Source organism: Anser brachyrhynchus, assembly GCF_964034855.1.
Source record: "Anser brachyrhynchus genome assembly, chromosome: 9".
NCBI classification, from domain to species: domain Eukaryota; kingdom Metazoa; phylum Chordata; class Aves; order Anseriformes; family Anatidae; genus Anser; species Anser brachyrhynchus.
The window spans coordinates 24,299,934-24,311,071 of record NC_137703.1 but is presented as its reverse complement, the minus strand read 5'-3'; the positions used below and the strand labels follow the sequence as shown (position 1 = coordinate 24,311,071).

Here is an 11,138-nt window from a genome sequence, read left to right as displayed (position 1 = left end):
TTTGAAGACAGCCACAAATATTAAAGCCATACTTAAAACTTTAAACAAAATGAGAGCTTAAACATTGCAATTCAGTATGGTACTGCTATTCATGTACTAAGACTAGTTACAAGGGGACAAGAAGTAGCTTAAAGCTCACCTTTATGCCTTCCAGTGAAATAAAAAGTCAAGTTAATAGCATATAATGATAAGAGAAGTAATTACTTTAGCATACCTTAGTTGAAATTGATAGAAGAATATTCCAACATATCTTGAAACCAGAGCTCAACCACTATTATAAATAATTTTATAAGCTCATATGACAGTACTGAATTATTGTAGGTTCACAAACAAGTATTTGTTACATGGGAAGCTCAGTTAAAGATTTAATATCAATTATATCTCTAATTTCAAGTACCTAGGTGAATTTCTCACAGGGCTGCGCATTCAGTAATATTTGTTGGGGGAAAAAAATAATGAGAGAATTGAGTCTTCGGGGAAGAAAAAACCCACTTATACTGTTGTATCTGATGCCTTTTGCAGGAAAACCTCAATCCACCAATAAGGAAAGCCCTGAATTGCAACACATAAGAAACTGCATTTCAGTTCCTGAAAGTCACAATTTTCCTACATTGGTTGTGTTCTTGTGCTGGATTACAAGTTTAATATTGCAGCATGACCAAAGAATTCCCAAATCTTCCCCCAAACAGCACGGATAAAATCTAACAATTGTGTACAGCCAGAGGTGGCAGATTATGGAAGAAGTAAAATACTATCAGGCATCCAAACGGTAAAACAACATCACAACTTCGCTAGACCAACATATTTAGTTTTGGACAAACCCACTCAATAGCAATATTTGCATTTTTCCAATAAAGCATTATTTACCCACAGGAACTATTTCCATTTTTCAAGCAACTCTACAGGAGATTTCCCTATGTATTTTATGTATTTTATCCCTTGGGTTTGAAATGCAAATAAAATAGTACAAGTTGGAAAAACGTTCATCAGCTACAGATCTTTACTTAAAAAATTAGATTTATCTTAAAAAAATTGTTTCATGTGATATTACAGTAATTAAGCTGAAATTAATTTCATAACATCTGTTAATCTTTTTCCCCGATCCATCTGGCTTAAACACTTCACATGGCATCTTCTGTTAATCAAATAGGTTATTTATCAAGTGTCATCATTAAGAGTTACAAACAAGCCCAAGATATAAAGGCAACATTTAGTTAACTGTACGGTACCATTTTCAAAATGGAGAAACTAGCCTTGCAGCTTGCAACAGAACCTCAGAGCACTCACAACTTCTTAAAAACAACCAGTCCATAACCAGTAAATCAGTCACTTGGTAAAGTCTCCTAACACTGAAAATTTATTGACAACACTAAGATTTTTTGTTTTGTTTTAGGGTTTATATAGAACCGACAAACATTCAGGTTGTTCATTGAAAAAGCATTTTTAATGGTGTTTGAGATTTAAGTGCTGCAGGATGGATTTTTTTTTTTTTCAACTTACAAGTACAAATGCCAGAAAACTTAGTTTTCCGAAATGAAAACAATTAGGTACAGGATTGTTGCTTTCTGAAAATACTGTGGTATTCACAGAACCCAAAATAATACGCTGTGCTCAAAATTTATCAATTTAATCAGAAACTGATTTAAGATGTAAAAGAGAACAACAGACAATAGAAGCAATAACAGATAAAGAACAAAAATAGTCCTCAGGAGCATTTGCCAAGTTACTTACAGTATTTGCTCATGTTCTGTATATATTTGTTATAGAAAGTAGCTGCTGATTTCTGACCATATATGTAAATCTGCAGTTACATATTCAATAAAATTCAGTTGTCCTGTTACACAAGCAAATCATATACAGAATATTGCACAGAACATTGATTTTATATGCATCTGATGCCTTTCTTTTACAGGTAAGCAACTAAAAATTTTAAAACATAAAATACTCTGATTAGCGCAGCATTCATTAAATAGTGACAGATGCTAGTATTAATTACGCATTGAGTGGATCATTTTCCCATTACATTTCTTTTGTTACCAGCTTTGTCTTTCTAGTTACCAGCCTGTCCTGTCAGCAGATTAAGCAGACTTTTTTTTTCCTCCCTTCTTTTTTTGGTGTCTATTGCTTGTTTGATCAAAACGAGTGACCGACCTTTTCTATACCACCCCACCATCTGGATCCCCCTCTTGCACTTTTCAAAGCCTGTACTTATCATCTGAAAGACAATTTATCAGAAATTTTATTTTGAAAGGTTGTTTGTGTGGCTATCTCAAGTCATTTTACGTTCCATGTTGTAAGCCGTATGATTTACTGCCTGCTTCATAAAAACAGATAGTGTCTATTGTTGCTTGTGACAAACGTTGCCAAATTATAACTGGCATATCAAATATTAATTTGGCATTTCAAGAATAATTGAAGAACATGTACAATGAAAGGTAGCTGGAAAAGCATATGTTAAACAAGTTGCCATCTTTGTTGGCAGCCTCAAGCCAAAAAAATAAATTCCCATTCTATATAACATTATACACACTCACACAAAAACTATCCACTATTCCCATAAATTATACAAGGATTCCCAATACACACAAGGATTTTATGGCCAAACATGTTTTCTAGTTAGTACATTTTTCCTGACATGTACACCAACCTCTCCATAACAAACCAAAGCACTGCTGGAAAAAAAATGAAATTGAAAGTACAAATGGCAAGGTCATTCATTTAGAAATAATTTCTGCAATAAACCGAAAGATTATGAATTGGAAGCTAGCAGTGGAGAAGACAGATGTTGGAATAATAATTGATCAAGGGATAATCTAGTCAGTAAAGTGGTTTTGGCAGAGAAAGTTAAACACAATGCTAAAATTTAAATGACACAATTTTCCAAAAGACACAGGGAAGTAACAATGCCTTTGCACTAAGCTCTCATAAGACTCACTGTTTAAAACAAAAGTTCTAATGGGAAGAAACACAGAGAAAAGATACTACAGTGACCAGGAAGTATAGTCTATTTCATAATTGGAGGCTAAAAAAAAAAAAAAGCATATTTATTAAAAATAATTGAAACATATACATACATGAACACATATATATACAGAACATTGTTATCCACATATAATGGCATTATTTATGCTAAAGGACATCCACATAAAAAATAAACTGTAAATTAGTCTCTATAACCGCATTTTCAGCCATTAGAGAAATACTGATCTGGAGCAGTTGTTCTGTCTGAAGTAGCAAGGCAAAAAGAAGTATTACCACCTTTGAAATACATCAAGCCCCATGTATGCTGTGAGGATCTGTTACATGGCTAGATGAAACAGCGTGGACTAGGACTCAGTGACTTGAGAAGTCTCCTTCAGTCTTCTGTTTCTGCAACTGAACTGGTAGATGCCCATGCAGAAAGAACATAGGGGATAGTTACCCTGCATTTGTGAAGTTATGATTAAAGCCTTAAAATAACTATTTGGAAAAAAAATAAATCTTTTCACCACTGGTTCACAAGATTTCTTCTACACAACCCAGTTGAGTTGTATTCTGTGAATACTCATTTATACACCTGAACTTCTATACAGCTTCTATACAGTCTACTTTTAGAACCATGTGCAATGAGTTACAAGGCTCCTTCTTCAGCTTCCTCCTTCAAGTAGTTTATGCAGAAACTATCTGGCAATCTTCCCTTGCAAGTTCCTCAATGGAACAGCATACTTCCTAGTGAGTAATCGATACCTTTGTTTAAAAAGTCCTGGTTAATGCCTCTATATTTAAAATGTAGTTGAAATTGAATTTGGATCCAAGATGGAAGCCATTTCTTGCTGCAAAAGGTAAAGTTAGCATCAGAGTCTCCTGGTCACGTTTGGGCAGCAAATACATCCACGCAGACAAGTGGGTATATTTCCAGCTGTTTTTTCCAACTACTGTTGCACACTTGATTACTTAAAAGAATTCAGAGCAGCCTCTGCTTTTGTTTGGTTCCTATTCCCCTATCTTGCTTGCTTGCAGCAGGCCTTGTTTTCCTTTTTCCAGGTGTCCTACTTTCTCTAGATTTAGTAATAAATTAGATTAGCAATAAATGTTTTCTGACTTATTTTTGCAGTAATAACATAATTGACATGCTTACAACAGATGTGTACCCTTGTAGTATCACACCTTTGGGACTTTTGTCTTGCTTTGTCCTCTGCCTTTTAATATTATCCTATACATAGACTCGGCAAACTTCTTAGTGTATGCTTATCTCTGCTCTTAGAGACATCCTTTCTTTTAATTTCTAGCAATTCCAATTCATTTATGGTTTGTCACACAATATACAATAACTTGGGCCTACTGTATTGATCGTGAGACAGCAGTCGACTTCAAAAACGCCTTCTGGAGACCATCCCTGTTTTGGAAAACAACCCCATCTCCAGGCTGCATCATAGAAAAAAGATTTCAATTTTCCTAGAGTGAAGGGAAAAAGCTAAACAAAACACACAAACTTTTCACAGGCTTCTCTGAACACAAAGCATGCTGCAATGCACTGGCTTCTTCCTCAGGTGCGATCTCCTTGTCCAACTGAGATTTTTGCCCTAGTAGTTTCTTAAGACTTTTTGCATTTGCACAGGATTTCTGGTTCTATTATAGCTTGACTTTAGTCTTGGTCAGGCTTTCAGGGTATCAGCTAACTAACAGGTATATACAGTCCGTAGCTGTATAAACCATTCCCAGTAAATCAGTAACTTCATCCTGGAAGAGTTGAATTTACTGCTCATGTAAGGCCCAAGAAGCCAATTCAAAGTAGGAACACACTCACAGAAATACAGGAGCCTTCATACAAATTCACCATACAGCTACACTTCTATTTTTTTTTAAACAAACAACGCACCATTTTGAAACCACTGACTTTGAATAATGGCACTAATCAAAGTAGCAAACTTCAGCATTCACATAACTATGTGCAATGTTGTAGCCTTACACTACATGATCTTTCAGGCGCTGGCAGTCATTTATTAGGAGACTGCTGAATAGCATACTGGAAACATGAACCTACGCCTGGGCCTCCCAGATGCTACCACAATACAGCTCAACATGTTTTATGTGACCCGTAACTTAGCGCTTCAGCGATGCATACACCTTGAATTCCTATTTTTCTCACAGGCCTCTTCTCAGGAGGCTCTGCAGCCTACAGAAAGGCTAACTAGCAACCTAACTTTTACATATACAGCAGTTAAAACTGGAAAGATTACTTATGTGAAGTTAGTTGTTTTCAGCAATAGGTAATTGAAATGTGATTGAATTTGGAAGTTTTGCTGGAATTAGATACGTTAGCTCCAGAGGATACAACAATACATCCAAGTACTTATATTCACTACATTATACTCAAATGAGCTTACTGTACTAAAATCAAATGCAAGTTTTTCAAATCACCAAAACCAAGTAGTTTTCAATGATGCCAACTTCCTGGTAATGCTTTTGTGCAATAAACATTTACAAAATAGTTGTTACGTACTTCCACCGACTGTTAGCTTCTTGCACAGCTTACCTTAACAGACTTCAGCTTAAGGATATACTTGGGCAACTGAAAACAAAACCAAAACCAGACATCTGAAGTGCTTCACAGGAAGCCTATAAGAGAAGTGAAAAACTTTAGATAATAATTATAAGAAACATCTTATTTTTATTAGCTGGGTGCAAAAATGAATGTTAAACAGCCCATAACACTCAGCTGTTATTCCACAAACAAGCAGAGCACAGACACGACTCCCATGAGGTCCACGGGAGAGGCCCATTACAAGACTTCAGCCATGGAACAATGCACATTTCTCTGCTATTGTGCAGCACCTTAATTACTCAGTTCTGGTGGAACTCAAAGTTCCCTAAGGTTGCCTTGCAAAGCCATACCTCAAAAAAAGTTTTGGAGGAGACTGAAATGAACCCTGCTTCGGAAACCATTAAAGGCATTGGTGATTTAAAAAGCCTTGGCACAAGAGAAACCAAAAGGCGCATACAAAATACAGAACACAGGTCATTTGGAATAGCAGCTTAGTTTCAGTTTTCCACCTCCCCCTACGTTTAATTTCTGCGTTGCCAACCTAACAGTTCCCTCATCCCTAGATGAAAGTAGGTTCTCTGTTTTCATTCAGATAGTTCTTCTATTACCAGACAGTTTAATTTTCCTAGAACAAGGTATTAAGCATTTTTTTCTTAACCGTAGTTACTTTGAGAGCACAGCTAAGCTTGTTTTTCCTTAGGAAGAATACTGCGATGTTATTTAAGGATTTGTTGTTTGCTTGTTTATTTTTCATGTCAGTATCTCATTTATTTGCGATGCAGCTTTGCAGTATTAGTTTGCTTTCAGGTTACAAAATCACAGATGCATATAAACTTCTCAAGGCTGCTGATCCTTTGGGGGTATCCACCCCCCCCCCAGCCTTCCTCTGGTGCTTACCTAGACTCCTTCCTACAGCCTCAGGATCCGTGGGCAGAAGCCATCTCCCCCCTGCACTGGCTCCTCGCCCAGACGGGCTTTCACCGAAACGGGTGAGGCTCTCAGGACACCAGACCAGGAACACTTACCGGTGGTGCCTGCGGGGTCCCTCTACATGCGGGTGTTAACAGGCGACCTCCCTTCCCCCCTCTACGGACAAGGACGCTACAAGTCCCCTCTGTTCCTCATCAGCGCCCCCAGCCCCCTCTCTGCCTCAGTCCTCCCCCCAGAGCCCCCTCCTCACCCCCCAGCCCCTCTCTCCCTCAGCCCCCAGTCCCTTCCCTCGGGCCGGGCCCTCCCCAGCAGCCCGGGGCGGCCCCCCCCACCTCTCCCGCAGGCCAGAGGAATAAGACCCAACCGCGAGATGAGGCAAAAAGCTCCGAGCCGAGGCCCGGCACCCCCCCCCCCCCGCCACGTGGCCGGCCCCGGGGCCTACCCGCTCCCTTCCCGCTGCTCCCCGAGCCGGGCGGCACCGCCGCCATTTTGGGACGCCAGCAGGCGGTGCCCATGGCAACCAGGAAGAGGCGGACATCGCGCGGGGTCACCGCCGGCCCGGCCCCCTCTTAAAGGCGCAGGCCCACCCCCGCCGCCGCGCCCGGCCGGGGTCCCGTCCGCCTTCCCCGCCCCCCCTCCCCCGCCGCCAAGCCTCGCTCCCTCCGCCGCCCCCCGCCCGCCCTCACCGCCCCCCGCCGCGAGGGGAGGCCCGGAGCGGGCCGCGGGGTGCCGACCCCGGCGGAGGGATACCTGTGGCCGAACGGCGGCGCGCAGGCGGCGGGCCCCGCACGCACACGGGAGCCGCGGGGGCTGCGCGGGGGGCGGCGGCGGCGGCGGCCGGGCGGGGACCGCCCGTGGGCCTGGGGGGGGGGGGCGCGCGGAGCCCCGGCGCTGGGAGAAAGTAGTCCCCCGGGCCGCCCCCCCCCCGCCCCCCCCCCGCGCCGCTGGAAGGGGTTCGGCGGAGCCGGCGGAGGCGGCGCCGCTCGGTGCTGCGGCTTCAGCTGATAATTGAAGGGAGGAAGGCGGCTGCTGCCGGGAGGAGGGGAGGCGCGGAGCGTCTGTGGAGGCCGCACCGGGACAAACTAGGTACCCGCCGCCCTGCCGCCGGTTGTGGGGGTGGTGGCGGGGGGGTTCTGGGCCTCCCCCCGCACCCCCGGGCCTATTGTGCCCTCCCCAGCGTTCCGGGAGCCGGGGAAGGGGGGGGGGGGGGGTGGCGTCGCGGCGCCATCCCGGGGCATTGTTGTGGGCTGGGGGGGGGGGGGGGCGCGGGGCCTCCGCAGGGGTGAGGAGGGGTTGGGGAGGGGGTGCTGGGGGTCAGGGGTTGAAGGGGGGGGTGGAGGGGAATGGAGGTGACAAAATGGCCAGACGGTGTGTGGCCCCCGGTGCAGGAGGCCGGCTCGGCTCGGCTGGATGCGCAGGGGGGCGAAGCGAGGCCTCCCCGGGGCCCCCCGAAGGCCGCAGGGGTGCTGCCCCCCCCCCGGCCGGCCCGATCCGCTGCCCTTCCGCCTCCGCGGCCTCCCCGCCCCGCTCGGCCCATCTCCCCCAGGGCTCCCGTTTCTTTTTTCCTTTCCTTATTTTGCGTGTCGAATATCTCAGGGAGAAAAAAGAAAAAAAAAAAACAGCAGTTCTTATTTCCTTCCTCTCCCCTCCCGGCTGGATAAAAATGCTAAATAATCGCCCGACGTCCATATTTCACGGGCTTTCGTGGTGGGGGGGAGGGAGGAGGAAGGTGGGCAGAGAATGGAGGCGCTTGTCGGGCTGGAGCTCCAGCGCCGGCCGCCTGGCAGGGCCATTATTTTATCTCCTTTTCTTCCCGCAGCTAGTGTTTTTGAGCCACTGGTTTATTTTAAATTTTTTTTTTTTTCGTCGCTTTCGGTCGCGAAGCGAGCTCCCGGCTCCTCGCGTTCGCTTGCATAACGCCTCGGCCTCGGAGGGAGGCAGCTCCGAGGCCGGCCTCCCCCCGCCCGGCCTCCTGCCCCCGACCCGGGGGGGCACCGCCGGCCGGTCCCGGGGCGCTGGGGGCTGCTGGGCCCCCCCGGGGCTGGCAGCGACCCCGGCGCCGTGCTGCGGGCAGCCCTGCAGGCCCGTCTTCCTGCTGCTGCTCAACTTTTTTATTGTTCCCCCTTCCTTCCCCCCCCTCCCTCCAGCTCTGCCTTTCTCCACACCCGGGGGTTTTCACGGCCCGGGAGCCCGAAAGTCTGGCCCGAGAGCCGGCAAATAATGGGGGGAAGAATGGAAAGTTGTGTCAATGGCTTTGGGGGAAAAACATCGACGTATCGAACAAAGGTCCTGCCTGTGCTGGAGAGAGAGGCCTGCATGTGAGGCCTGATTGTGTCGCATTTACACACGGGGAAGAAATGAGTGCTTGGTACTGGCCTAAATTTATTCTGTAACTCTGGCGTGCCACTTGGAAAGGCTTTCAGAGTGCGTGCAGTTTGTTTTGAGGGTGGTTTTATTATGGGTAGCGATCTAATAATAATTTGAAATATTTTTTTTCCAGAAGACTGCTTAGTCTTTTTTTTTTTTTCCCCACTTTGTTCAGCGGAAATAATATTGATCCAGGTGTTGTAACGCCACAACACAAAACTTGACTCAAACGGGATAAGTTCCCCAGTTTGTGTATTGTGTATGATCAGTATTGAGCTTCCTGGTGCTTTAAAGGTTGTCAGAAAGAGGAGTTAATTAGTTACCACCTGACAAATATGGAGTACATCCTTCATAATTGGGAAGAAGAGGTATTCTAATGATTTAAATTTAAATTAATTTTGCAAGCTCTTCTTAGGGGAACTGTCACTGTGGAGGTGCTTTCTTTAAAAGAAAGACTTGAGAAGCAAGTGTTGCTGTGATTGCTTCTGTTTATCTCTGCTCTATACTCTTTGCAGTTCTCTCTCTTCCCCCCCCCACCCCAAGACTGTACATTTAACCCTGGAGTGTTTTTTTTTTTGGTATTTAGTTTCTCCTCAAACATATTTGTTTTTTTTCATTATGCTTAAATTTTTTTAAATATTTGCATATGCAAATATAATCAACATGAAGGCAGTACTTGGAAAACAACTGTATACCTTTTTCTTGCTTGGTAGCCTATCTAATAAATATTAATAGGGATTAAATATATTCAGGAAAATATTAGTATTTCAGTTTCCGCAGCTAATATTTTAACACTGAACTAAGATGCTTAAAAGCAGGGTTCTGGTGAGTAAACACTGTAAATAACAATTCTAGTAGTTCTTACAAGCTTACATGTCTTCAGCTTGTCATAGTTTCTACGTTTGTAAAATGTAGCTTATTGTGAATGGCTCAGCTGTGTATATATAGAGTAGTTTTCTGGTTTTGATCTTAATGGAAGGCTTTTCCTAAAGCATTTGTTGTTCAGTGTCTCTTGTGTTAGAAATACAGGTTGTCTGATTTTTTTTTTCACTCCTAGGATTTATAAAAAAAAAAAAAGCTGGGAGTAAGCTTGTCTTGATGATTTTTGAGTCTGCATGTTCTCCAGTCTCCAGATGGCTCCATAGGTAGGAGTCTAAACAGGCCTTAGTGTTAGTAGAGAAATTGTAGGTCATCCATGGTGTGGCATTACTGCTTATTAATACAGCAGATCTACTTCAGCAGGAGTGCTGCTGTCTTGAGTAAGAGGCTTAGGAAAATGGAGTCTTTTTGTGTCTTGCAAAAGTTCTTCTGGCCAGTGACCAGTAGGGAAATAACCTGTATCTTCCCAGTAAATGGCTGATTGCAGCTGTCATTCTTGATCAGGAGTCATGCACAAGTTCATTTTCTTTGTTTTTCTTTTTATATTGTATTTTGACTGTCTTCAAACCTAAGATGGAATGATTTTATAAGAACAAGTCCTCACCATGATTTTTTTTCTATATTTACAAAATTTGAGGCCCAAAACTATGGGCGACAAGGACTCTGCATTGCTAGTATAGCATTTTCTTAGGGACCTAATATAGTTGACTTTAATTTCATGCACGAAGCTGTGATGAGTTTTCTTGAGTTTTTAAGATTACTGATAAGTAGTTAATTAGTTTGAGACAATCCAGTAAGATAACCTGACTAAATCCTTTTTGCTGCTCAGCAGTGAAGCTGAAGCTTGAGTAGGAAAACTGTTGGACTAACCTGCGTGTTTGTACTTATTTTTCAGTGTAAGTGAATCTCAGAACTATCTGCGTTAGTTCTTCAGGCTAAGCTACATTTTCTAACTAGCTAATTAGTAAGCAGCACATAAAACGCTTATGGTCACAGGTCTGTCCCCTATCACGCGATACTAAATTATTGTGACAATGTATAATCAAATCCCAAAGTTGTTCAATGTGGTATACTATCCTATTGTCAAGAACTTGGACCTGGAATATTTCTGGGATCTTCCATTGGCTGGTCTGATGATCTATGTCCTGTTCATCACCTGTAAAATTAGTAACACTCCCTATAAAGTATTTTGTGGACTCTATGACAAATTCATAGTATTGGAAACTTCTCATCAGGCTGTCACCGCCCAATTCAGTACTGACTGTGAAGGTAGTAATATGTCTGAATTTCTTGGCAGTAGGATAACAGGTTACCTTTGGGTCAGTGGATTTACTTTCCCAAAGTAGTAATGTTTACTGTGAATTTGATCTTAATACTTTAATCTATACACAGTATCAGAACAGGCTTATGGTAGTATATGAACCAATTTCCTAGAGTG

The 11,138-nt window shown here is 43.5% G+C and overlaps 1 protein-coding gene and 1 long non-coding RNA gene across 12 annotated transcripts in view; one reads left to right on the top strand and one right to left on the bottom strand.

Annotated features, from left to right (window-relative positions):
- Window positions 1–999: 999 nt before the first annotated feature.
- On the bottom strand, window positions 1,000–7,198 carry LOC308200136. The gene is made up of 3 exons (XR_013955256.1): window positions 6,897–7,198; window positions 5,516–5,598; window positions 1,000–4,404 (listed from the first exon to the last, which is right to left on the bottom strand). It is a non-coding gene; the product is annotated as an uncharacterized lncRNA (long non-coding RNA).
- A 55-nt stretch (window positions 7,199–7,253) lies between these two features.
- The window catches only part of TRIP12 (thyroid hormone receptor interactor 12), a 75,939-nt gene continuing 72,054 nt past the window's right edge, over window positions 7,254–11,138 (top strand). For 6 of the 11 annotated variants that reach the window (XM_080605252.1, XM_080605265.1, XM_080605254.1 and 3 more), the window contains exon 1: window positions 7,256–7,540. The gene's annotated coding sequence lies outside the window, so the exon portion shown is untranslated. Of the gene's footprint in view, window positions 7,541–11,138 lie in introns of all 11 variants that reach the window. The other 5 variants (XM_080605264.1, XM_080605260.1, XM_080605251.1 and 2 more) reach the window with 3 other exon arrangements.